Source organism: Microcaecilia unicolor, chromosome 1 (assembly GCF_901765095.1).
Source record: "Microcaecilia unicolor chromosome 1, aMicUni1.1, whole genome shotgun sequence".
Classification (NCBI taxonomy): Eukaryota; Metazoa; Chordata; class Amphibia; order Gymnophiona; family Siphonopidae; genus Microcaecilia; species Microcaecilia unicolor.
The window spans coordinates 295,864,567-295,892,191 of NC_044031.1; the positions used below are offsets into that span (position 1 = coordinate 295,864,567).

The window sequence follows — 27,625 nt, forward strand, 5'->3', positions numbered from 1 at the left end:
CACAGTTTTGGGGGATGAGAGGGGGGGGAGGGAATCAGTGACCACTAGAGGAGTAAGGGGGTCATCCCTGATTCCCTCCAATGGTCATTTGGTCATTTAGGGCACCTTTTTGTGCCTTACTTTTATAAAATCAAGTCAAGAAGAAATGTTGATGTTTTCACCATAGGCGTTAGGTACACACAGTGGATCCAAAAAGAGTCCTCTCTCATGTGATGTCTTCCCAAACAATGTCTTTATTAAAATCATTGATTTTAATGCCGAAACACGATTCGTGTCAGGTTTTTATTGATTTTAATAAAAGCCGAAACACGATTCGTGTCGGGTTTTTATTGATTTTAATAAAAGCCGAAACACGATTCGTGTCGGGTTTTTATTGATTTTTATTGTTTTTATTGATTTTAATAAAGACATTGTTTGGGAAGACATCACATGAGAGAGGACTCTTTTTGGATCCACTGTGTGTACCTGGTGTTCTTCATTTCTCCTGTGGAGAGATCACCTTCTGTGGTTGTTTCACCATAGGCGTTTTCATTTTGTTCCATTATGGCTATAAAACGTCCAAGTGTTAGGCATGTCCTAAGCCCACCCTAATCTCACCTCTGCAACGCCCCAACATGCCCCTTGTGAGTCAAACACATTGCAGATGAAATGCATAGATAAACATCTGTAAATTAGGTTTTGAAAATACCGATTTGGATGTTTTGTAAAGAAATCCGTCCAAATTGTGCTTAATGATACAAAGTTACATAGGGGCTCATTTTCGAAAGATAAAAATGTCCAAAATGTAAGTCTAAGTGCTTTGTAAATACGCCTCTTTTTTAACTATTTAATAGTGTTTCTATCTTTGAATTGATTTACTTTGTATAATCCTGGATATTCAATGCTGAGCCACGTCAAACTTCTGGCACTGAATGTCCGTGTAAGCGCAGTCACCAGGAAGTTAAATGGGCACTGCCTGATATGCAGAGCAGCACCTGGTCAGCTTGGTAGATAAAGTTAAGACAGCTTTTTTCCTATCCTAACTTTATGCATTTGCTTAATTGGTTAGCGGACTAATATCACTGCTACCCAGTTAAGTGCTAGCTCTGCCCAAGCTCTGCTTCCAGACTAGCCTTACACTAACTAAACAGTGCCTGGGCGGTCACAGGCAATATTCAGCAGCTTACCCGATTAAGGGGCCCTTTTACTAAAGTGTGTAGGCGCCTACACGTGTCCAATATGCGTCAATTTGGAACTACCGCAAGCCCCAGGCGGCAATTTTATTTTTCATGTGCATCCAATACACGCAGCAGAAAATATGTTTTATTTTCTGCCACTAACCAGACAGTAAATCAGCAGTGTATGTGCGCCGACGGTTACCGCCCGGTTAACACGCGAGAACTTACCACTAAGTCAATGGGTGGTGGTAAGGTCTCAGGCCCAAAATTCATGCACGCCAATTTTTATTTTGGTCTATTTTCAACCCCCCCCCCCCCCCCCCAAAAAAAAAGAAGCCTTTTTTGCAGATGCGCTGAAAAATAGGCCTGTGCGCGTCCAATACATTAGCCTACAACAGTGCAAGCCATTTTTCAGCGCAACTTAGTAAAAGGACCCCTAAGTGCAGTGGTGCAGCTCTCCTGCCCTGTAAAATCCTTTTAAATATTGACCCTGGGGTTTCTAAGAATGATTTGATAACCAATTCCAAACAACTTAAAGATATTTGCAGCGATACTGTCTTATGTCATCTATAACTTTCAACTTATCATACATATATTAATATATGAGGGGTTACAAACCAGTTGAACATGGGTTCTCTTCCACTCATACACAATCTGATTTGAAAGTTTGATCAGTGTTTCTGAACCAGTCCTTGGTGCGAACTCGGCACCAAGGACTGGTTTGGTTTTCAGGATAGCCATAATGAATATTCATGAGATAGATTTACAAAACAAATGAGGCAGTGCATGCATGTCTCTCTCATGCTTATTCATTGAGGATATCCTGAAAAAAAAACTGCTTGAGTGTGATCCAAGGACTGCGTTTAGAAATCACTTGGGTTAGATGATCCATAAAACATTTTACTAGAGGGTAACAAACAAGTCGGGGAATAGAATAACATCACAGAAAACATACATTTTTTTGTGCTTTGGTCTGCATTTGGTGAAAAACTAAGGCAGGAATTGTATTTAGTAAAAAAAGACACAAAATAACTAATGTAAATCGTTGTGAAGCTGGAAGAGGTGCTGGAGCAAATTAACACAGACCTAAAGTACTAAAAAAAAAAACCCAAAACATAAAGGAAAATACTGTACAGCTGCTACCATTAATTAACAAGCTACTAGCAAGCATGACAAAACATTTTGAAGTAGTCTCAGAATTTACCCTACTCCCCACCCACCCACCCCCAGGTACATAAGAATTTAAGAAAAGCTATGCTGAATAAGACAAAGATCCATCAAACCCAGCATCCTAACAGTGGCCTGACTGTACCCCAGGTACCCAAGTAGATCCCCAAAAGTAAATCTGTCTCTTATCTCATTTTAAGTGATGAGCAATTGTTCTCCCAAATCTGTTTGCTAATATTTTTGCATGAACTTCTCCAAAAACTCATTTTGAACCTCGCTAGGTTTCTTGGTTTCCTGCATTTTTCAGCAAAACATTCCAAAGTTTAATTACGCACTGCATGAAAAAAATGCCTTCTACAATTTGTCTTCAGTCTGTTGGTCATAGGTTTTATAGAATATCCTGTTTTAGTGTTTGAAAGACTTGATAACTTTTACCCATCTAACTATTCAACCCCAATGACGATTTTATGAACTTTTATCATGTATTTTCTCGGTCATCTTTGCTCCAAGCTGAAGATCCCTAACCTGTTCAGCCTCTCTCTACAAGGCCTTATCATTTTTGTTGTCTTTTTTTGTTGTTGTTACATTTGTACCCCGCGCTTTCCAACTTATGGCAGGCTCAATGCGGCTTACATGGGGCAATGGAGAGTTAAGTGACTTGCCCAGAGTCACAAGGAGCTGCCTGTGCCAGGAATCAAACTTAGTTCCTCAGTTCCCCAGGACCAAAGTCCACCACCCTAACCACTAGGCCACTCCTCCATTTCTAATTCTGCTACATCCTTTTTTATAGATGGGTTGACCAGAACCACCCATAATACTTAAGGTCGCACCATGGATCTATACAGAGATATCATAATAATCTCAGGGGTGTAGTTATCAAAATGGGCTACTGTTAAGATAGTATGAGTTAGTGGTAAATTAACCTATTTTAGCACAGGTTCCATTTTATGTAATGAGGCCTAGTTACCAATAACCGGGGTTAACACAAAAACAACACATCTTAATGACAGTGTTGTTCAAAGTACTTAAGCAAAAATAAATGGATATTTTAATAGTTTTACTTTAGCACAGTGAAGAACACATTTAAAAAAAATCTACTTAAGTGAAAGTAACAAAGTTATTGCCTAATGTAATACTTTTTGAGTAAAAGTACCACGTCTACAATGAATGCAACTACTGTTAACATTTTTATCCCAACAACAACTTTATTGCTGTACCGTTCAATCCACTTTGTAGTAATATTCAAAATGATTTCATCAGCCAGGAGAGGCTCTTGGCCGCTTAAATTGTGTGTCTAGGGCTAACTGGACATATTCAGTGGAACTTAACTGGATAGTGCCGCTGAATACGCTTGGTTAGCCCTGAAGCCAAAACGGGTTATTTTGTAGGCATTTCGAAAGTGGAGTCAACACCTAGCACTTAACCAGCTAAGGGGTCCTTTTACTAAGGTGCACTGAAAAATGGCCTGCGCTGTTGTAGACACATGTATTGGATGTGCACAGGTCCATTTTTCAGCGCGCTTGCAAAAAGGGCCTTTTGGGGGGGGGGGCAAAAACGGATGTGTGGCAAAATAAAAATTGGTGCGTGTCCATTTGGGGCCCGAGACCTTACCGCCACCCATTGACTTAGCAGTAAGGTCTCACATGTTAACCAAGTGGTAATCGTTAGCGCACGTGCACTGCCAATTACCGCCCGGTTAATGACGCGGTAGAAAAAAAATTATTTTCTGCCGCACACATCAGACGTGCGTAAAAAAATGGAATTACCACCACGGGCTCACGGTGCTGGGCAGTAGTTCCAAATTGACGCATGTAGGTGCCTACGTACCTTAGTAACAGGGGTCCTACGTTAACTGCATAAATAGGATCATATAAAACACAGTCCTATTTTCATGCGGCTCACCTTAGCCAATTAAGTGCTGAACATCACTGGTTAAGTTTTATCTGGCTGTGTATGTCTGGGTATTCATTGCTGGTGTCTGGACATGGCTCGGCAATGAATATCCAGGTATAAAGCCAGCAGTGGCCGAAAAAAATGCTGACTGCCGCCAATTGAATATCTACCCCTTTGTTTTTAGTAAAACTAAATTTTGAAAATGACTGTCACTCATGCAGGTGCGCTTGTGAGTCAATTATTAAACCAGAACAGGGCAAAAAGTATTTTGACAAATACACTGGAAGGAAGTATAGTGTTCCAACTGATAAAAAGTTCCTTCAAATCAGGCCAGGCTACAACACTACCGATATCTTCAAGTATTGATCAAGGGAATGTCTATTTAAAACACTTGAAAAGAATGCTTTATCATCATCATTGTCATTATCATCAGCATTAGAGGTAGTGCTGTCTAATTCATCACTTACACCTTCATTATTATTGGTCATGCTGTCTAATTACAGAGAAGGCTTTCACAAAGTTGGAAGGAATCATTCTCTGTTGTTCTAACAATGTTTTGTCCATTAGTAAACTACTTATGAATGTCTTTGAGAACTAAGGCAAGAATTTCACGTGTGTGAACCCTTCAATCTTCTTAAAGCCAGACAAAGAGACTTCCTCTCTGAACACACTATCAATCCAATGGACAGTCCACCCCAGTATAAAATTTTCTATGGGATGACTAGCAGTCTGTTGTCGCAGAGACATATTTCTGTTTACCAAGAATTGCAACCAACTTCAGCCTCATCTCAGCTTCAAAGTGACCCAACTCATCATTGTTCTGTTTGGCTGGAGACCAATAACCAGTTCAACAAAACACAGGCAACTCCACCATTTTTATATATAAATGGTGCCGAAAAATCACACTCTTAGCGCAATTCTAAAGTTAGGTGTAGTTTATAGGAATATGCCCAAGCACTGTCCTTGCGACTAAAATATAGGCACACCCATTTAGGCCACCTAAAACCAGGCCTAAACAGCACATTGGGTTTATTCCATAATAGTGTGCACAGTTTTTTTGAAATGCCCATGGCCACATCCCCTTTTCGGCTAAGTGCATTAGAATTTACGCATACTATGTTACAGAATACACCTAGAAAGTTCTGCAGGTAAATTCTAATTAAAGCCAATTAGAGCCACTAATTGGTTAAGCACCTATTATCAGCACCAACTGGCTTGTTAATCAATCATGTTGTGCATGCAAATTAGCATGCACAACTTAAGGAGCCATTTATAGAATTTGGGGGTTGGTTATATTCACCACACAGGAAAATTTAAGATGAGATGATCCACTGTTTATGTGACAAGGTGTGCATTAGCTAGCAACTCCTTTTCCAATTTTTGCTGCTTCGTTTGATTTACCGAGGAATTGTCATTTAATGTCTCGGTTCTCCTTTTACTTTTAAGTGCAAGCATCAGATGTAACTAGGTAAAAATTGCAAAAATTGGTGAAAATTATTACTTTGGTCAAAGTAAAAGCAGCAAATGTTTCCTGCACTTCTTTACATGTAAAAGTGACAACTTTACATGTAAAAGTAACTAGTTACTTTTGCTTAGTTACTATAAACACTGCTTCATGGTAGCCCATGTTTATTACCCCCCCCCCCCCCCTCAATTTTGTTCTCCATTCCTTTTGAATAGTATCTAACATTCTAGTTGTAAGATGTGAAGGGCAATTCTATAAACACCGCACTGTAGGAGTCTATTCTATGTAGGAAAGTGAGTGCCGACTTTCCTTTGCAGAATAGTAACTGGGTATATAAATGCTTAACACTTAGGCACAATCACTTACACCAGCTGAAGAAATATGGCACATACCTGCCTAATTTACAATATTCTATTATGCTTGTAAGTTTGAGCCCCACCCAAGTCTGCCCATATGTACACCCCTTTGGAACAACGCAGGGCTTCTGATCATCGGGCTGTATGGGAGTTAGACACCCTGTCTTACAGAACAGTATGCAACCAGATGCGCACACGGTTTCTAATGAGTGCCAATTGACTTCAATAATTGGCACTTGATAATTAACAGCTCATTAGCCAATTAATTTGTGAGCACATCTCAGGAGCACGCTCAAATTTGGGTGCCATACATACATATACATATATATATATATATATATATATATATATATATATATATATATATATATATAATCCACAGGATATTGTCTTTATCCCCTCATGTGAAGCCACTCTTCGGTGTGTATATGTTTATAAAATCACTCTGTCTCATTTAGCAGTACTATATATGTTTTTTAAACGGCTCAGCGTTGAAGCTTTTCATATAATATTGGCCTACTTTTACATGGGGGAACTTATACGCACCCCTTACTCCATTTAAACCACCCATACAAAATTATCCTCCAAATGCAGTATACTTAAAATTTCAGAAAGGTTTTTTGGCATGGTTCTATAAAGGATACTCAGACAAGCAGGACTGCCAATAGGGTGGATCCCAAGCTGATAAACAGAGTTACAGACTTTTCTTTACTGATGAATAAGCCTCAGACTACAGGAAAAATGGCATTGATGTAAAAACGGAAGGAAGGATCATCAGTGTAGCACCTCAACTTCAGTCAATATTTTCATAAAATTGCAAAGGGACTACTGAAAAAGATTTGATTTTTTTGAAATTGATAGTAAGCAACATAATTGAAACTCCAAATGGAAGGAAGGAAGCAAGCAAGCAAGAAAGAAAAGCGATTTAAGAAGCAATCAAATGCTTAGCCCCTAAAAACTGAATGTACTAAGATGCAAACATTTTAACAAGTGGGACTCTGTGAAGAAAAATACACAACACTGTCATGCCACCACTCTAGTATCTTTGTCACACTGCCACCCACACAAAGGTGTGGGCTGAGTATCAGTAACTGCAACCACAGGCAAGAATTCCACAGTCAAGATGAATCCACAATTCCTTAGTAAAAAAATCCCATAGCAATAATCCAAAATAAAGGTTAGTCTACAATCCTGCACCAGAGTCTACCAACAGATATCCCACCATCCTTCTTCAGTAGGGTATCTCGCCTACAGGCAGAGGCATAGCTGGGAGGGGCGCCAGGGGAGCGGCCGCTCCCCCAAATGGACTTCTGCTAGTGCCTATTTCTTACACAATCTGACGCATTTAAAACGTGCCAACAGCCGGCAGCAGTCCACTCTCCCCTCCCCTCGTCACGTCTTCAACCTGGCTACACTTCTGCCTTGAAGAAGGATATAGCACTATCTCCAATTCCTTGGGTTCAGCAGCCTGGACATTCACTGGGGTCGGGGTTCCTCAGTTTTACCAGGTCCCGTGTTCGCACATTTCTGGGGCTGGGGTTCCATCCCCCATCACGATGAGACATACACCTCATCACAATGACACTAAACATGAAAAAGCAGATTTCTGGAATTTCATGTATTGTTCTGGGCAAAACCCTTCTTGCAAAAAAGTTTCATAAACATTGGTCCTCATGGTAGTGAGCTTTCCCACACAGCGCTAGATAATGATGTTAATGTATGTCACTGCATAAAACAGACCTTCAGTAAATAATGCATGCTAATGTATTGTGGCATGTGCTAACAAGATAGAGCACTTTTGTAAAGCTATTTCATAGTCTGAAACATTGAAAATTGTATTGAAGTCCATCATTGCAGAAAAGCCAGATAAAAAATAACTACATATCATGGAAGTACTTTTTTTTGTGAAAATATATGTGATGATTTTCAAGACAGCAGTTAATGAGCTGCTTTGTGTGACTTTACACTACAGCTATTTATTTCTCTAGCAAACTGTCACCATGAGTGTACGGAATCAAGGTGGCGTCATGAGCAGATGCCCGACTGGGATGCTCCTTCATTTGCTTGCTTCCTATATGCTTTCCTGGTCTTTCACATGGGGAAGAAAAGGGGTAAGGTGCAACAGCTTCATCCAGCATCCACTCCAGTCCCAGTGAAGAAGCAGACCTTGATCCAGGGGTTTTGTGCACCAGCCAGCTTATGTCCTCTGCTACCTGCAGCCATGCCGGAGGTTGTGTCCAGCATAGTGCGAGTGGCCCCTCGCCAAGTCCTGTGGAGGCCAGAAACCTAGGTAGATGAAGTTGTCCCCCATTCCAGGGGTTGGGTCAATGGGAGAAGGATCTCTGATGCAGATGCTCCTGTTGAAGGAAACCCTGGATGAGGTGTTTCACCCAGAAAAAGAGCAAGTAATTCCAGGGTCGGAAAAGCAGTTTCAGCACTTTGAAGCTGGCACTGATATAAGGAATGTGGAACAGAGTCCAAGTGCTGTGGTCTCAATGCTACAGAGGACAAGCATTGTTACAATGGGAGTATTATGGAACACTATACATACCCTCAACCAATATATTACACGTTTGTCTTCTAATTTTGGTGTTCAATTGGCAGAATTTTCTAGAACCTCTCATTCAAAGAAGCTTGAGCTACAAGCTAAGAATCTCAGGAGAAGGTTAGTGATTTGCAAGACACTTGTGGTTCCTTGGTTAATGTAAACTTGCTCTACTACTACTTCTAATCATTTCTATAGCACTACTAGACGTATGCAGCGCTGTACACATTATATGCAGGCACTTTCTCTGTTCCTAGCGGGCTCACAATCTTAAGTTTTTGTACCTGTGGCAATGGAGGGTTAAGCGATTTGTCCAAGGTCACAAGGAGCTGCGATGGGCATCAAACCCAGGTTGCCAGGATCAAAGCCCACTGCACTAATCATAAGGTTACTCCTCCATAGGAAGTTGGAATACTTGGAGGCCCAAGTCGAAATCATGCAGCAGCTCCTTGTGACCTTGGACAAGCCACTTAGGGGTAAGTTACTAACATGGGCTACGGTTTAGATGGGTTATTTTACCACAAGTGCTATTTTAGCACAGGGCTTCAGTGCATAAAATAACAGAACGTGAAAAATAACAACCATAGCCCACTTTGATAACTTCCCCCCTTAACCCTCCATCGCCTAGGGATGGCCAGGGATGGTTCTGGCAATCTCATCCTACTTAGGGCCTGCCATGGAAACCATCACACTTGTTATAACCCCATAAATGATTCACAGCTTTGTGAACGTGCACAGGAAGAGAGAGATTATACATGCAGTAATTCAGAGGTTAACACAAATTAAATAAAATTTGAACTTGCTACATTTTTAAAGGTGTGCTAACAAATACACATCCCTATGCACAGACAGACAACTGCAAACTAAAAGACAAGAGGCGAGAATCCCTCTATAAAAAAAAATTACTGACAAGACTTTACCTGGAATAGTGGCTTCAGTTCTGGAGAGTGTATCTCCAAATGAATATATACAGGACGATTCTATATTAATGGGTATGTTACTCACATAAATGTTTAGCATACAAGCATATATGCACTTATGTGTGGATATGCCAGCATGCTGCCTAAGTATTATTCTGCAAAAACTTGTTTAACTTGCATAGTGTGTATTTGCATACAGGGAAGGAGCATGGGTTGGACATAAGCAGTGCTCCCACTTAAGCGTGTAACAAACAGAATACTGAAAGGTACACACATCTGTGCTACACTTAATCACATTTATAGCACCTCCACAGTAACCCCCGGATTATATGTTTATTCCACACTTGATATACCGCCTTTCTGTAGATACAGTCAAAGAAGTTTACATACACTATTTTTGCAGGTATTTTTTCTGTTCCTAATGGACTCACAATCTATATATGGCATCCAAAGTTTCGCACCCAACTTTGGATGCACTTCCGAGACATACATGCAAGTGCAAATTAATTGGATGAGCACTGATCAATAATTGGCTCTCATTAACATCTGCGCACACATCTGGATACACACTATTTTACTAGGCACAGAGCCTAAATCCAATACAGCATATCTCAAAAGTGGGCACGGTCACGTTATGGGCATTCCAAAGTTGTGCGCAGTCAGAGAATACTGCCTAACTACACCTAAATTGGGTGCCGGTATTTATGCCAGGTTTCAGCAGGCTTAAGTCCAGCACCCAAAGTTAGGCACTGAATTTTTTTCAGCGCCTACGTTTTGGCACCATTTATTAAATTCCCTCCCAAGTACATATATACTTGGCTATGCAAGCATCCTATAAAGCAAAACAAGCACCTACTTTCGTATATAGAATAGACTCCCACCATATGCCATCTGGATGTTTAATTCTAGGTGCTCTGTTAAGAACTGCCCCATAAGAGTGTGGAAGCAGCCTATCAAAACAATATTCTGCACTATAAGTCTATGAAGTAAAACATATCCAAGAACAAAGATTCTTAACTAGTGGTGTAAATAGCCTTAGGGGTACATAAATACATACAATTGGATTTAACTTGAAAATCAGCGTTTTGCTTCTTTGTATCAGTTTTATAGAAACATTTATCTCATGACTTCTGTGTGGAAAGGTCAAGTAGTAGGTTTAAAGGCCTTCTTAAAACTCACCTGTTTAATCCAATTGTATTATCTCTGTTATTTGAATTTCAGTGCTGTTAAATGTGTATATTTTTGATCCTGTTTCATGGTAGTCCTGGTTTTAATTTGCTGTTCTCAAGTTTAGCTCATTTATTGTATTCATGTTTATATTTGGCAATTTTTACTATTGTTATGCTGTTAAAAATTGTAAGTTTTATGCTAAACTGTACCTGCTGTACACCGCCTTGGGTGAATCTCTTCATAAAGGCAGTTAATAAATCCAAATAAGTAAACATTGACAGCAGAAATATTTTCTCCAATTTGTTTTAAGTGTACTACTTAGTAGCTTCATTGCATTCCCTGTGGTCCTTGTACTTTTGGAAACAGTAAACAAGTGATTCAAATCTACCCTGTTCCACTCCACTCTTATTGTATCTCCCCTCAGCCATCTCGTCTTCAAACTGAAGAGCCCTAGCCTTTTTCCTCACAGGGAAGTCACCGTTGTTATCCAAAGAACAATGCCTTCCAGTTCCCTTTTATATTCCCGTTAAGATTCTTACTTCTGCCTGGGAAAAGGAACTGAATGTTTCACTTTCCAGTAAGGAATGTGGCAGCCGAGTTAGTCCACTCTTAAGGTTATCAATAGAAATCAAACAAAATAAAACATGGAAAAGAAAATAAGATACCATTTTTATTGGACATAACTTAATACATTTCTTGATTAGCTTTCGAAGGTTGCCTTTCTTCGTCAGATCGGAAGAAGAAGGGCAACCTTCGAAAGCTAATCAAGAAATGTATTAAGTTATGTTCAATAAAAATGGTATCTTATTTTCTTTTCCATGTTTTATTTTGTTTGATTTCTATTGATAACAGTAAGGAATGGGAACTCTCTTGGACAAAAACCTTGCATTCTTCTTCATCAGCTGCCCTTTTACAATCCACTTATTATATTTTTCACAAATCCTATTGGCCACCTGCAAATGGTCTTGTTTTGTACACCCCCTCCAGATCACTTCGTTCCTCCCAGCAGCATCTGTTTGTTGTTCCTTCGAATATGAAAACTTGCTTGGACTTTGTTCGCAATTTGTTTCTCCACACTGTAGCTTCAGTGTTATGGAATGGACTATCGTTATATATCCTCTCAAAGGTTTTTTTTCCCCCCCTTTTTGGTTTTAAGGCCACATTAGAAACTTATTACACTCAGGCTTGCTCTTCTGAGTGATTTCCTGGGGATGATGCCTTTGCTGACGATGCAGTTCTAAGATAGCTGCTCTATGTAGATGCGTTTGATCGAGTGTCTGTGCCCTTCCCGATTTGTCCCACCTTTTTTCTTTAATATACTTTGCGGTGTATTATAATTACACTGTAACTTTTCCCCAGTGCATTTTTTCTAGCGAAAAAGGTGCTGGCACTCAAATGCCAGGCCACCCTTCAGGGGTGGGGTGATCACGGAGGGACCCACCCCACAATAGCCATTAACAGAATGTATGACAAGGTAGAATTTCCAGCTTATAATCGAAACACAAAAACGCCTATATTGCGACCTAAATCGGGAGATAGGCGTTTATCTCCCAAAAACGAATAACGCGGTATAATCGAAAGCCGAACTTGGACGTTTTCAACTGCACTCCATCGCAGAAGCGTACAAAGTTGACGGGGCGTGTCGGAGGCGTGGCGAAGGTAGAACTTGGGCGTGGTTATCGGCCGAGGAGAGATGGGCACCTTTCGCCGATAATGGAAAAAAAGTATACGTTTGTAGCTAGAATTTAGGGCACTTTTCCTGGACCCTGTTTTTTCACAAATAAGGCCCCCAAAAGTGCCCTAAATGACCAGATTACCACCAGAGGGAATCGGGGATGACCTCCCCTGACTCCCCCAGTGGTCACTAACCCCCTCCCACCACAAAACATGATGTTTCACAACTTTTTATTTTCACCCTCAAATGTCATATCCACCTCCCTGGCAGCAGTATGCAGGTCCCTGGAGCAGTTGTTAGGGGGTGCAGTGGACTTCAGGCAAGTGGACCCAGGCCCACCCCCCCCTACCTGTTACAATTGTGCTGCTTAATGCTTAGTCGTCCAACCCCCCCAAACCCACTGTACCCACATGTAGGTGCCCCCTTCACCCCTTAGGGCTATAGTAATGGTGTAGACTTGTGGGCAGTGGGTTTTGAGGGGGATTTTGGGGGCTCAACACACAAGGGAAGGGTGCTATGCACCTGGGAGCTCTTTTACCTTTTTTTTGGTTTTTGTAAAAAAGTGCCTCCTAGGGTGCCCGGTTGGTGTCCTGGCATGTGAGGGGGACCAGTGCACTACGAATCCTGGCCCCTTCCACGAACAAATGCCTTGGATTTATTCGTTTTTGAGCTGGGCGCTTTCATTTCCCATTATCGCTGAAAAACAAAAACGCCCAACTCACAAATTGTCGAATAAAACATGGACGTCTATTTTTTGCGAAAATACGGTTCGGTCCGCCCCTTCATGGACCCGTTCTCGGAGATAAACGCCTATGGAGATAGACGTTTTCATTCGATTATGCCCCTCTTTATGTGTAGAGCCTGAGATTTTTCATTAAAACTTGGGGACCATGGGTCAATTTTAGCAGACAGTAGAAAAGGTGCCAGTACTCAGTACCCTCTCATAAAAAGCCCTGCTTTTCCCTTTTGTGTTTTGTGCTTCTTCATTTGAATGTACCTAAAAACGTTTACCTTCCTTATCAGAGCTTTGTATTTCACTTGCTATCCCTTAAGCTGTATATGCCTGTCACAGGGAATGGATACATGTGCACAGCCACTTTACATGATACAGTGGGGGGAGGGGGGTTCTGCCATGGCAGTACAACCTGAAGTCAACCAGCTAAATGCAAAAGCTGCAGGAAGCAGAAAATAGTGTTCAACATGCATGGGAGCTGTTTCATGCCTTCTTTCCCTCCTTCCTCGTGCATCTCATACTCATGCTCTACCTGCTGCTTGACTTGGATCCATCTCCTGCTCAGAAAGCGATAGTAACATAGTAGATGACGGCAGAAAAAGACCTGCACGGTCCATCCAGTCTGCCCAACAAGACAATTCATATGTGCTACATTTTGTGTATACCCTACTTTGATTTGTACCTGTGCTCTTCAGGGCACAGACCGTATAAGTCTGCCCAGCACTATCCCCGCCTCCCAACAGTTACCACTGCTGTCCTTGGACTCTGACATCTCCCTCCTTCTGCCCCCCCAAACAAGGAAAAAGTAGGAGGGACTGATGTCCCTGTTCCTTGCTTATGTTTCTCCAAGATCTATGTATCTTGGACAGAGGCGCTGGGGCAAAGAGAAGGGAGTTTGGAAAAGTAAATGGGAAGAAGGTTGAGGTACAGAGGTGGCTCAGACCAGAAGGAGGGGTATGCAGGCGAGGGTCAAGATGTAAGATAAAGGGGAGCGAAAGGCAAAACTGGGAAAGAGAAAAAGAGGGGAAGTGAGAAGGGATGAGAAAGAGACAGGTGAGGGTGTAACTGACAGAAAAGTGTGAGGTAAGGAGATGAGTTTGGGAAGTAAATGGAAGGGTGGTGGCAGAAGGACAGAGAGCAAGTGGAGGTATGGAACAAAAATAGAGAGAGAAAAAAAAGTGTGAGAGGAGGGGGTTGGGGCAGGAGTAGAGAGAACGAGAGGGTGAGTGAAGGGGATCAAGAAGAGAACACAAAAGGAGGGCTAGCTATAATAGGGTGCAATGTCAGTCCTCAAGAAAGGTAAGGCAGTGGTGGGAAAAGGGGATACTAGGTGTGTTTGGGGCTGAAACCTCTATCACTCTTTTATGCATGTCAGGGGGGTTTATGCTGGGGCCTTTCCTCCTACCAGACAGGATAAATCCTGTTTCTCTATCCCCAGGTGTCCTGGGTGACACAGTGCCCCTAGGGAAAATGAAAGGGGATTCAAGTTGCCTGCTAGCAGGAGAGTGTAATGGTAAGAAAGGGAGATAGAAGGTGTTGTCTTGGGCTGTTGAGCTCCTATTATTCTTTTGGATGTGTGTGTATTTTAGGGTGCTTAGTTGTTCCTCCTACTGGGATATACCTATGGACTTTCAGATGTTCCAAGGTGCTTGCTACTAGAGGTGTGCATGGGGATAGGGACAACAGGAAACCCACAGGAATTCACGGGGATGTGGACAAAAAGGTCATTACTACTGTGGGAATGGATCTGAAGTGAATGCAGACAAGAGGGGATAGGGATCAGGGTATGTCCCCGTGCACACCTCTACTTGGAAATTTGACACTAGCACCTCAGCTAAAGAAGTTGAAATTGATGAAATCTTGTGTGTGTAGGTGGGGGGGGGGGGGGGAATTTAAGCAATGAGGGAGACCACTGATAAATGTGAGAATTCATTGATTTGTTTTGAGCATTTTGGCAGGGTGTATAATCTCCACTGAGGTAGTCTCATCTGTGACTGATAACGCAGCTGATATGAAAAGTAGCAATTCGAGATGAGGTCTGGATAAGTTGCGCACATCATAATCTCAATCTTGTACTCTCTCATGGACTCCAGCCATCAAAAACTGAAGTTGACCTGAACGAGCTCCCCAGTGAAGTAAGTGAGCTTATAACATTGTGCAAAGGAGGTGGTTGGATACACTCATTAAGTGAACAAAAGTCAGCTGTTCACTGAGTAAAACACTCGAACAGTGTGTATCAACTTCGTGAAGCAGCGTTCTACTGACGTCGAAGTCTGTGGCAGAGAATATGGAGGAGCAGAGTGCAAATGCCACTGAACCAGGTGCAAACAAGCAGTTTCTGACCACATTGTGTGCAATAAGACTCCTTGCTGGCAGACATTGTTACGGTGTTGGAACCATTGGACAAGGCTACAAAAGATCTGTCGATAGATATTAAGCCTTCACTACATCTGATGATGCCAACAAAATATCAGTTGAAATGTCATCTGACAACTGCAAGCTCAGGCAACAATGTGATAGCATCCTTAGAGAAACATCTTGCAGATCTATTTTACAGTTACAGAGACACACTTGGTAGCAACATTGCTGGATCCAAGGCTGAAGGGGTCATTTAGATCCGATGACAGTTGAAGGGTGTAACAGTGCCATAAACAGACTGCGAGCACTGACAGCAGATCAAGCTGTAGCCAATTGCCAAACCGCCAACAAAATGTCCAAAACGAGAAGAATCAAAGGCAGATATTTTGGGAGATTTTATTCAAGAGCCAGGAAACAGCTTCAGTGATTGACAAAGTGCATGCATACATATTGAGCTCAGACAAGGAATTCTGCTCGTCTCTTACTACCAACAGAGATAAAACTGATTCATGTTGCCTGCTCCCTGCTTGGAGCTCCTGCCACCAGCACATCATCAGAACATTTTCAGTTGCAGGACGAACAAACGTGCAAAAGAACTGAGCTCTGGCTCAGTAGATGGTCTATTATTTTTACATAGTTTGTTATATATGCAAAACCATATTTATTAACATGGACTGCAAGAAAACAATTATTTCAAAGTTAATGCCTATTGTTTTGTGTTAAATTTTAATAACATAGGGCGTATTTTATGTTTTGTTTGAATTTATAAAATCTTTCAAATGCAGGTCGGGTAAGGGGATGGGAAAGAAAACTGTGGGAATGGTGCAGGGATGGAAAATAATTGACTAGGGATGGGAGCAACATGGGACTGAGTTCTATAGATGGAACCTAAAAAAAAAAAAATCTGTACTGAAAAAAAAAAAAATAATGCTAAGCGCTATTCTGTAAATGGCACTTAAAGTTAGGCACGATTTATAGAATCGCACTAAGTATCTGAACTACAACTACATTTAGGCAAAACCATTTACAACAATAAAACCTTGGGTAAATCCCTGCACCTAAATTAAGCACAGAACCCCTTTATTCTGTAACAACGCTCATAAGTTAAAGGAACGCCCTGATCCACCCCATGACCTCTCATGGCTGTGCTCCTTTTGTGGACCTTTATTTATTTGTTACATTTGTATCCCACATTTTCCCACCTATTTGCAGGCTCAATGTGGCTTACATGGTATCGGAGATGGGTTAGCAGTCTCCGGTGTGAACAAATACAAAGTGATATTATGGTAAGATAAAGTTTGTGTGGCACAGCCGCATTAGGGAATCGTACAGCGGAAGAGTTGTGTTATGTCCAATTACGTCCTTTGGTTTTGTTGTGCCGCAGAGAGCATAACCCTCATGATCTAAAATCCTAAAGGTAAAAATCAAAAACCATGCTAAAATTCCACACCAGCTGTATAATACAAGATGGGGTGTGGACTGGATGGGATATAGGCAGAGATTTGGTGTAGACTGTATATTGCAGTTAGCGCATGAATATTAGTGTAGGTCGCCGCTTGTGCAGATAATGCACCCATGATATCACTTCCACAAGAGGAGGCTTTTAAGATCATTTGCAATTATCATGCATGCACTTAACGTGTGGTAAGGAATTTTTCTATGCAGTAACTGTAGGATCATGCTCAACACACCCCCAAGAGTTAGCAAAACAGCCTTTACACTTACTTATTTACTGTTAAAGTAAAATAAGTACAAAAAAAACTTAAATTGCACTTTAGAAAACAGGCCTTATAATATCAAAGTAGAAAAAAAAACATGCATTGCATAAGATTTACTTTTAAGAACAATATGAATTTACATTCTTCAGAACCCCCAGTGATACTGTATGTAAAATTAGAAATACAAAACCTTTCATATTGCAAGATTTATTCAACTCCTCTGTTAGGTGTTTTTTTTCTTCCCAGTGCCCACAAATTTAAAGCTGGAAAAAACCCCCAAGATGTGTTCCATTAAAATGTCATACTACTGTATAATTTTATTTTTCTCCAATCTCAAATGTTTCATTACTCTTTCCAAACTTTATTTGGTCCTCTATGTCTTGCCCCATGGTTGCAGCAAATCAAAAAGACTATGTAGCTACTATTGCAATTGATAAAAATGATGGCAATCTGTGGCAGCCAGTTGCAAAATTGCTTCTGTTCAGAGCATCCTGTAATGAGCTCTGCTGAAGGCAAACCCAAGCCATGACCAATGATTTCTGGCATTTTGAACTGTTGGCTCAGCACAGATAGTATAAAATGCCTACCAGACACCTGCAAAACATTTGCAGTAGCTCCAGAGTTCTCCCCACTAAATCTGACCTAAGCACTTTCTCTCTTTCCCCGTACAGTCTTCCCCCCCCCCCCAAGTCTGTCTCGCTCTGTCCCCACCTTCAAAGCTCTCTTTCTCTCTCTTCTCTTCACCACTACACCAGCACAGTCTCTCTCTCCATCCTTTAGTTCCCCTAACCCTCATGGCTCTTTGGCAGTGGCTCCAACTCGCTACATCCTGCTTGAGGTGTCTGTTCCATGCCAGTGGGGTATACAAGAATGCTAGTGCATGAATGTCCACCCCATCCAAAAGCAAAAGACACTGGGGTTGATATTCAAAGCAAATTAAATGGCCAGAAATGGCTCCTAAATAACCAAATTGGTGGTATGGATGTATAACAATATTCAAAAACAAAATATTCCACACGTTACAAAATGACTGAATTGACGGGGGAAAGCCTCAAAGAGCTCCAAGATCAAACATTGGTCTCACGGAGCTTGAACAGATCAAATGATCTTCTCTTCATCATAGGCAAAAATCCCAATGTCGCAGTTTTAAATAAACGTAATAATCTGCGATCACATACTGTGCAGCAAGTGAGGAACAGCACAGCATGGAGCAGCATGTAGTGAACACTATTCAATAAGATAAGTGCAAGAGTGCAATATTGGATAGATGGACATGTTCTAGCAGTGATTACGCAGTGATATGATGTTTGAAAAAAATAGTATGAAGTGTATTTAACACAGTATGTGATCGCAGATTATTAAGTTTATTTAAAACTGCGACATTGGGGTTTTTGCCTATGATGAAGAGAAGATCATGTGATCTGTTCAAGCTCCGAGAGACCAATATTTGATCTTGGAGCTCTTTGGGGCTTTTCCCCGTCAATTCAGTCATTTTGTAATGTGTGGAATATTTTGTTTCAAAAATGGCTCCTAGCCATTTAAATTGCTTGTCTGGGGCTAACCAGGCACATTCAGTGGCACTTAACTGGACAGTGCCAGTTAATGCCTATGCTGAAACCAGCTACTTTGTGGGCATTTTTGGGGCGAAAGCAGAACTTGACCGGCTAGAATAACTGTGTAAATAGAACCGCATAAAATACAGTCCTGTCTAGGATAATAGGAATTATTAGGAAAGGGATGGTGAATAAGACCAAGAATACTTTAATGCCTTTGTATCGCTCTATGGTGCGACCTCATTTTGAGTACTGCATTCAGTTCTGGTTGCCATATCTCAAAAAAAGATATAGCAGAATTAGAAAATATTCAAAGAAGAGCAACCAAAATGATAAAGGAGATGGAACCCCTCTAATATGAGGAAAGGCTAAAGCAGTTAGGGCTCTTCAGCTTGGAAAAGAGATGGCTGAGGTGGGATATGATTGAGGTCTACAAAATCCTGAGTGGTATAGAACGAGTAGACTGGCAATATTTTACTCTTTCAAAAAGTAAAAAGACTAAGGGACACTCAATGAAGTTACACGGAAATACTCTTAAAACAAATAAGGAGGAAATATTTTCATTCAACGAATAGTTATGCTCTGGAACTCATTGCTGGAAAATGTGGTAATAGCGGTTAGCATATCTGGGTTTACAAAAAACTTTGGACAAGTTCCTGGACGAAAAGTCCACAGTCTGCTACTGAGATAGACATGGGGAAGCCACTAATTGCCCTGGGATTGATCGCAAGGAATGTTGCTACTATTTGGGTTTCTTTCACGTACTTGTGGCCTGGATTGGTCACTGTTGGAAGCAGGATATTGGGCTAAATGGCCCATTGGTCTGACCCACTATGGCTATTCTTATGTTCCTATCTTTATGTGGTTCATCTTAGCCAGTTAAATGCTGAATATCATACTTAACCGGCTAGATTTTTTCTAGCCACATATGTCCAGATATTTAATTCTGGTGTGCCTGGACATGTCCCGATATTGAGTATCTGGGCATAACACCAGCAGGGGCCAAACAAACACTAACTGCCACCAGCTGAATATTGGTCAAACCATTTCCAGCCCCAAGCAAACTTAGATCTATAAACTGTAATGTGAGTGTGCAAACCTCCAACGACACATTTAGAAGTGAAATTTCAGCTTGAAAATATTGAGCCCAATTTCCGTATCCATATTTTTTTTTAAATTTATGCAGATACCTTCAGACCATTTAAATCACTCCTTGGCCAGACACTATCCCTATAAAAGTGGGCTGGGATGGGAGGAACAAGGGAGGGCCAAAAAAATTAGAAGTGCATAAATGCTAGATCATCGACAGCACAAGCATGTGTGCCATGTCAAAGGCTGATATTTATTTATTTAGATTTTGTTCACACCTTTTTCAGTAGTAGCTCAAGGTGAGTTACATTCAAGTATTCTGGATATCTCTCTGTCCCAGGAGGGCTCACAATCTAAGTTTGTACCTGAGGCAATGGAGGGTTAAGTGATCACAAGGAGCAGCAGTGGAATTTGAACCGACCACCTCTGGATTGCAAGACGATATAAATGCTCACACCTATATGCTGTCAGTTGCATGCCCCTCCCATGTTAACTCCTGACAGCAGTGTTTCCCCAAGTCTGGTCCTGGAGTACCCCTTGCCCGTCAAGTTTTCAGGCTATCCCCAATGAATATGCATGAAAGAGATTTGGATATAATGAAGGCAGCGTATGCAAATGAAGTTCATGCATATTCATTAGGGATAGCCTGAAAAACTGACTGGCAAGGGGTACTCCAGGACCGAACTTGGGAAACACTATGCTACAGAACTTAATGCCTCTTTTAATAAACCATGCTAGCGAATCCCGGAGCGGCAAATGATAGGAATTCCTATGTGCTTCTTCTCATTTGCCACGTGGAAATCGCTAGCGCGTCTTTGTAAAAGAAGCCCTTAGGTGCTAAAGTTCATAGACTAGTGCAGTGGTTCCCAAACCTGATCCTGGAGACACCCCACCAAGTCAGGTTTTGGGGATATCCACAATGAATATTCATGAGAGATTTGCATGCAGTGGAGGCAGTGAATGCAAATATCTCTCATGAATATTCATTGTGAATATCCTGAAAACCTAACTGGATGGGGTGCCTCCAGGACCAGGTTTGGGAACAACTGGGATAGTGTTTAAGTGCCAGTTAGCACCACTTAAGGGTCAATGAAATCACAACAAAACCGCAGATCATAATGCACACTCCCAACTTCCCTCTTCCTTCCTACGTTCCCCTAATCCTACCTTTCATGAACCTATTTTACTACAATAACACCTGTATTTGTTCACTCCAGAACTGGCGAACGCCACTACGGTACTATGTAAGCCACACTGAGCCTGCAAATAGGTGGGAAAATGTGGGATACAACTATAACAAATAAATAAATAAATAATTGAAAGCCAATAATAATGAAAGCCTGCCTACTTAAACTAGTAAGTTAGGAACTATGCTATAACTTGTGAGTACAGTTTTACGCGCTGTACGCAAAAGTGTGCTCCCAAGTTTATAGAATTAGGGGGGAATGTGTGTTTTGTTTTGTGAGCAGCAAGCAGGTGGACAGAGGTATACAAAAAGCTAAATCCGTTCTGTGTGTGTTGGCACTGCTGCTAACCGTGAAGGTTAGCGAGGATTCCCTCAGTAGCAGAACTACTTAGAATTTATTTTGTTTTTATATTGGAGATTTTGTTTGCCAAAATACAGTAGGGGCATGATTACCCCCAGAACTCTTCCACTGGGTTTTGAAAGAATCATTTTGCACCCGGAAGGGCAAAGTATTTGACAAAAAGACTTTGAACTTGTAACCCCTTTTTGGGAAAGACCCTCTCACAGAGAGGAGTATTTATCGAAAAGATAAAAAAGGAATGATGTTTCTAAATGAAACTAAAAGCCTTAGTAGCGCTGGGGTATACATAGGTCTTTGAAGAGGTGTGTGCTTAACCTACATAGATAAGCTTATGAACATTCTACTTGACCCTACAAAGAAAGAAAGGGCTGGGAAATACATATGAAGGATTTTTGCTTCCGAGCCTTGTGGTTGGAGGTTCTTACATGACATTCTCAAGAGGGAATTTGTTCTAGTGCATGGTGGAAGGAAGCAGCTTGACCCTGGCCTGAAGAGCTTACTGCTACAGAAGAGCCATTCCTGGTCTGTACCTTGATCTAAGAGCTTACAATATGTTAACCGCATAGCACACTTTAGTAAAAGTGACCCTATGATTTTGAACATATCTGATATCTACTAAACCAGTGGTTGTCACGCCTTTCCCCAAAGGACAGTTGGCCTGTTAGGTTTTCAGAATATCTGCAAAGAATATGTATGAAGCATATTCGCATACAATGGAAAAAAGTGTGTGGGTGTGGGGGGGGGGGGGGGGAAGAGAGAGAGAAACACACTGCATAAATATGCATCACGATATCTTCAAACCAGACTGGGTTGATGGTCCTTGAGGACCTGATTGAGAACCACTAAACTATTTTGACATGCAAAAGAAAACAATTAGAACTCTCCCTGGAGATATCATATTAATGTGTTCAGCCTTAGACTCCAAGCACTCTAATCAATCCCCTGCCACTAATGCTTTAACTCCACAGGGTAATAAGTTGCAAATTCAATCAGCATTTGAAATATTACACACATATATTACACTTTAGTATGTACGCTGTAAAGAAAAATCGTCTCATTAATACTGGACATTTGGTTACTCATTACTGACAGTCAAAAGCTATGAGAACACAATGTCCTTAAGAAACCTGAGTAGACCAGGAAAGAGCAGGTATTAGAAAAGAATCAGAATATTAACACAGGTTAATTGACAATTAAATGAAACATGCTGCCTGATTCTTTGTGACATAACACATTATACTGTGTTGCATGAATAGAAAACTTTGGCTACCAGTCATTGTAAGTCACATTTATGTGTTGACAACTGTCACAAAGCCTCTTGGCAAGCTCATAATTGAAGTGTGTCACTATTGTAATTTCTCTCAATCAGTATTTTGAGCTTTAAACTTAACAGTGCAAACAGAGGAAAATTTTCTTGCACTGGTTTCTGAGAAGTAAACCGCACAAATACTAAAAGAAATAAAGTTAATGTACTCTGTGTCTTATGTCCAATTACAGAGAAAATGTTTTTTTTTCCTCACCTTAACTCATGAAGGCTTAGAAGCTAATTATATTGGCAACTGAAGTAAATCTATAGAACAAACTTCAAGGAATAGAACTACAGGCTGAGCTCTTTCCACACAACCTGACTGGGAATGGCAAAAGGACATCTCTATTATTGTAAAAAGAAAAGGTCAAAAGAACAAGTCAGAAGGGAATGTCAGCATCAGAAATCACTAATATGCATTACAAAGATACATCATGTATTTGTATGTATGCTGTATACCAAATACTCCCATTAGCATTGAGAGGTTACTAAGAGCACCCACCCTTGCAATGATGGCAAAGCTAGTCTAGGCTTCACCTTGTGAATTTGATGGGATGGAACCAGGACTGACTCAGTCTGGGTTCAAATCCCACTGCTGCTCCTGGAGATCTAGGGCAAGCCACTTAACCCTCAGTTGACTTGGGTACTGTAAGCCATCTGGGGAGATGAAAATACCTGAGCTACCAGTGGAAAAAAAAGGCATGAACTAAACCTAAAAACCCTTCCCTTCCAAAATGGTCATTTTCAGACTTCAGTGCAGTGTCAAGTGTCATGAAGGTGTTCCTAAGGATTGAATAAAATCATGGGAAGGACTGCTATGGGAAGATATAGTAGAATTAGAAAAGGTACAGAGAAGGGTGACAAAAATGATAAAGGGGATGGGACGACTTCCCTATGAGGAAAGGCTGAAGCATCTAGGGCTCTTCAGCTTGGAGGAAAGATGGCTGAGGGGAAATATGATAGAGGTCTATAAAATAATGAGTGGGGTGGAATGGGTAGACGTGAATCATTTGTTTACTCTTTCCAAAAATACTAGAACTAGGGGGCATGCGATGAAGCTACAAAGTAGTAAATTTAATACGAATCAGAGAAAAATTTTCTTCACTCAATGTGTCATTAAACTCTGGAATTCATTGCCAGAGAATGTGGTAAAGGCAGTTTGCTTAGCGGGGTTTTAAAAAAGTTTGGACAGCTTCCTAAAGAAAAAGTCCACAGACCATTATTAAATTGACTTGGGGAAAATCCACTGCTTATTTCTGGGATAAGCAGCATAAAATGTATTGAAGTTTTTCGGGATCTTGCCAGATATTTGTGACCTGGATTGGCCACTGTTGGAAACAGGATGCAGGACTTGATGGACCTTTGGGTTTGTCCCAGTGTGGCAATACTTATGTACTCATGGGAAGGGCTAATTGGAGTGAGTGAAACTGCAGATACTCAAACTATCCCAAATCTGAAAAATCTATTAGGGGAAGGGAAAGGGAAATGGGACTTGATTACCACCTTTCTGTGGTTTTTGCAACTACATTCAAAGCAATTTACATATTATATACAGGTACTTATTTGTACCTGGGGCAATGGAGGGTTAAGTGACTTGCCCAGAGTCACAAGGAGCTGCAGTGATTTGATATACTGCATTTTCTGTGGTACAACTGAAGTGGATTTACATATTGTAAACAGGTACTTTTTCTGTCCCTAGTGGGGCTCACTGTCTTTTTTTGTTGTTTTTGTACCTGGGGCAATGGAGGGTTAAGTGACTTTACCCAGGATCACAAAGGATTACAGTGGGAATCCAACCCAATTCCCCTGGTTCTCAGGCTACTCCTCCAAAAGAAGTTATTTCTATTATGTCAATAATCATATTAGTCTAAGAGCAGGTTTAAGACTGATAATTTCAGATAGAGGGAGCAATCTAACCATTAAAATCTGTAACAATTTCTGCACACTAACATAGAGATAGAGAGCTCACGGGGGTTAAATGCCATTCTATTAAGAGAAAACTTACCCACTAGGTGAGTGTGGTAAGTATGGACTCATGTTTGGGAACTCAGTTGTACAGATGTTTACTGGAGTCTGGACTTGGAGAATTGCAAATTAGATTACTTAAGTCACAGCACTTGCACTAAACAAGGTTCAACATGATGATTTGGAGAGTAAGTAAAGAGTGTGGGGCCCTCACAATGTTTCTGATTCCTTATTTTGAATTCTATGTAGGTAGGAGGAAGCTGAAATTTCTTTTGAGTACATACACTCTGGGTAGGAGGAGAGGAAATAAGATGTGATCTGTGTAGTTTAAGTCAAAAATTTTTAAAATCCTTCATAATGCTATTGCTTCAAAGTGTAACTCGGCCCCCACTTCAACCAGGCCCTCCTTGAACTAATATATGATTTAGCTCATGTCTGTTTATTGGTAGCTCAAGTTATGGTGCATTGGAAAATACCTAGTTACCTGAAAGTGCTTGCAGTATAAAAGATAACACATTTAGATGAGTTAGTAAAGCAAGCCTCACTATTTCCAAGGGGGTCTTTTTACTAAGTCACATTAACACAGATAAGTAAATGAGGCCCTAAATGTACTGTATCTGAGACAATGGGTTTGCCCAAGATCACAAGCATCATATGTAGAGTGAAAGGGATTTGAACCCTGGCTTTGCTGGCACTCAGGCTCCCCTGTTACCTGAGACAATGGTCTTGCCCAAACTCACAAGAAGCATAAGTGAGTGGAGAGGGATTTGAACCCTGGCTTTGCTGGCACTCAGGCTCCCCTGTTACCTGAGACAATGGTCCTGCCCAAACTCAAAAGGAGCATAAGTGAGTGGAGAGGGATTTGAACCCTGGCTTTGCTGGCACTCAGGCTCCCCTGTTACCTGAGACAATGGTCTTGCCCAAACTCACAAGAAGCATAAGTGAGTGGAGAGGGATTTGAACCCTAGCTTTGCTGGCACTCAGGCTCCCCTGTTACCTGAGACAATGGTCCTGCCCAAACTCAAAGGAGCATAAGTGAGTGGAGAGGGATTTGAACCCTGGCTTTGCTGGCACTCAGGCTCCCCTGTTACCTGAGACAATGGTCTTGCCCAAACTCAAAAGGAGCATAAGTGAGTGGAGAGGGATTTGAACCCTGGCTTTGCTGGCACTCAGGCTCCCCTGTTACCTGAGACAATGGTCTTGCCCAAACTCACAAGGAGCATAAGTGAGTGGAGACTGGAGAGGGATTTGAACCTTGGCTTTGATGGCACTCACGCTCCCCCTATCATCCTTTGCTGTCTTCTAATAGTTACCAGCACTCAGTTCAGACAAGAAATTAGTAAAATCCCATGAGAGCATTCTGTCCCAACCACACAAGCACACTCCACAATGATGAGTAAGCTCCTACAGATCATAAAACCACCTGAAATTTAAATACAAGGCAATTTGCCCAAAACCCAGACAGGCTGAGGTTGATGCTGCTCTGAGATAAGTTTGAATTCAAATCAAGCTACACTCATTGTGAAACTTCAGCAAAACAAAACAGAAAATCAACAGTAAAATGGACCTCCTTCAGTCACAGTAATAATCCATCAAATTACAGTGTTAGATATTGTTATATTGCATCTGAACTCAGTCTTGATTGATTTGGAATTCATCCAAAATGGCAAACTTTTATCAACCCAGCAAGTGAAATATGAGACATACTGCAACTCTCAGAAATACTATTCCCTACACCCCTTCCCCCCCCCCCCCCCCAAAAAAAGAGCAAAATGCAGAATTTCTAGCAGATTCAAATATACATCTTACACATTACAAAACAGTCTACAGCACAGGTGTTCCAGATCCTCTGTCCAACATTTATTCTGCCCAATTAATGCTAAGCTTTCAGTTGTATTTTTAGTTCAATGTGTCCTTGTGTTCCATTCCCATTATCATACCTTTATTAAGGTGAACAACTACGATAGGCTTTTTTTCCTCTGGAAAAAAAAAAAGTCCTCACCAGCTTTAAACCTGTCACTATAATTTAATCCCACAGCTTAACCACCACAATATATGCATTCTTTTCTCCTTTTTTTTTTTCATAAGTGGCAGGTGTTTGTTTGTACAGTATCTCACTTTCAAAAATCCACCGGCATTAGTAATCTAAAAATATGCGTATTCTCTGCATGTTTACACACAGACACACACACACAACGTCTTTTCTGTGGAAGTTTGAAGCCTGCAGAGTTCAAGCTGAAAGGGGATCAGAACGTTACAATAAAAACTAGAAGCTCTACCAGTTAAACCTCAAATATTGCTCGCCGTACACAGATCACTATACAATGCACGGAGGAAAAGTGTTTCCCGTTAATCTACTATTTCAAACCAATGTGCAAACACACATACGCTCTCTCAAAAACCGCATGCACTTTCTCTGCATCCACTGAGCCCCCTGCGTTTCACTGACCTCCTGGAGAGAAAGCCAGCGGCCACTTGCTCCCTTGCAAAAACGCCAGCCTAGAGCGAACTTTCAGTGCAGACACCCCCCCCCCCCCCCCCAAATCATACACGGGGAGCTCTTACCTCAAATGCAATCCTTTCTCCAACGTGGCTGAGTTTAAACAAAAATAACGGTCCAAATAAGAGCCCGATCTGCAGCGGTCAAGGAGCAATCCAAGTTGTCAGATACCGCCTTCCAGGTAGCCGTGCACGAGTGGGTGGGTGGGGGGAGGGCGCGCTATGTTTGGTGTTGTTTTGATTTATTTCCCTGCCCCCTTTCCTCGCCTTTCTCTGCGTTCAACGCTTCCCTGTTGAAAGAAAAGGAGGCAAAAAAAAAAAAAGAAAAAGATCAGCTGGAAATCCTGGGAGGCTGCTAAGAGGAGAAGTGAGCCGAGGCTCTGCTTCTGGGCGAGATGCTGCCGGGGCTCCGATAGGCTCCTGCCGGATCCCCTGAGCTGCGGGATGATCATTGACCTGATTAGCACGGGGGAGGGAGGGAGGGGAGACAGCGCGGAGAGGATTGGTGA

The 27,625-nt window shown here is 41.4% G+C and overlaps 1 protein-coding gene across 1 annotated transcript in view; it reads right to left on the reverse strand.

The window, feature by feature from the left end:
* Positions 1–27,227, reverse strand: part of LOC115476280 (cadherin-12-like) — a 434,758-nt gene extending 407,531 nt beyond the window's left edge. Inside the window, exon 1 of the mRNA XM_030212608.1 lies at positions 27,183–27,227. The gene's annotated coding sequence lies outside the window, so the exon portion shown is untranslated. The remainder of the gene's footprint in view (positions 1–27,182) is intronic.
* Between the last annotated feature and the right edge of the window lie 398 nt (positions 27,228–27,625).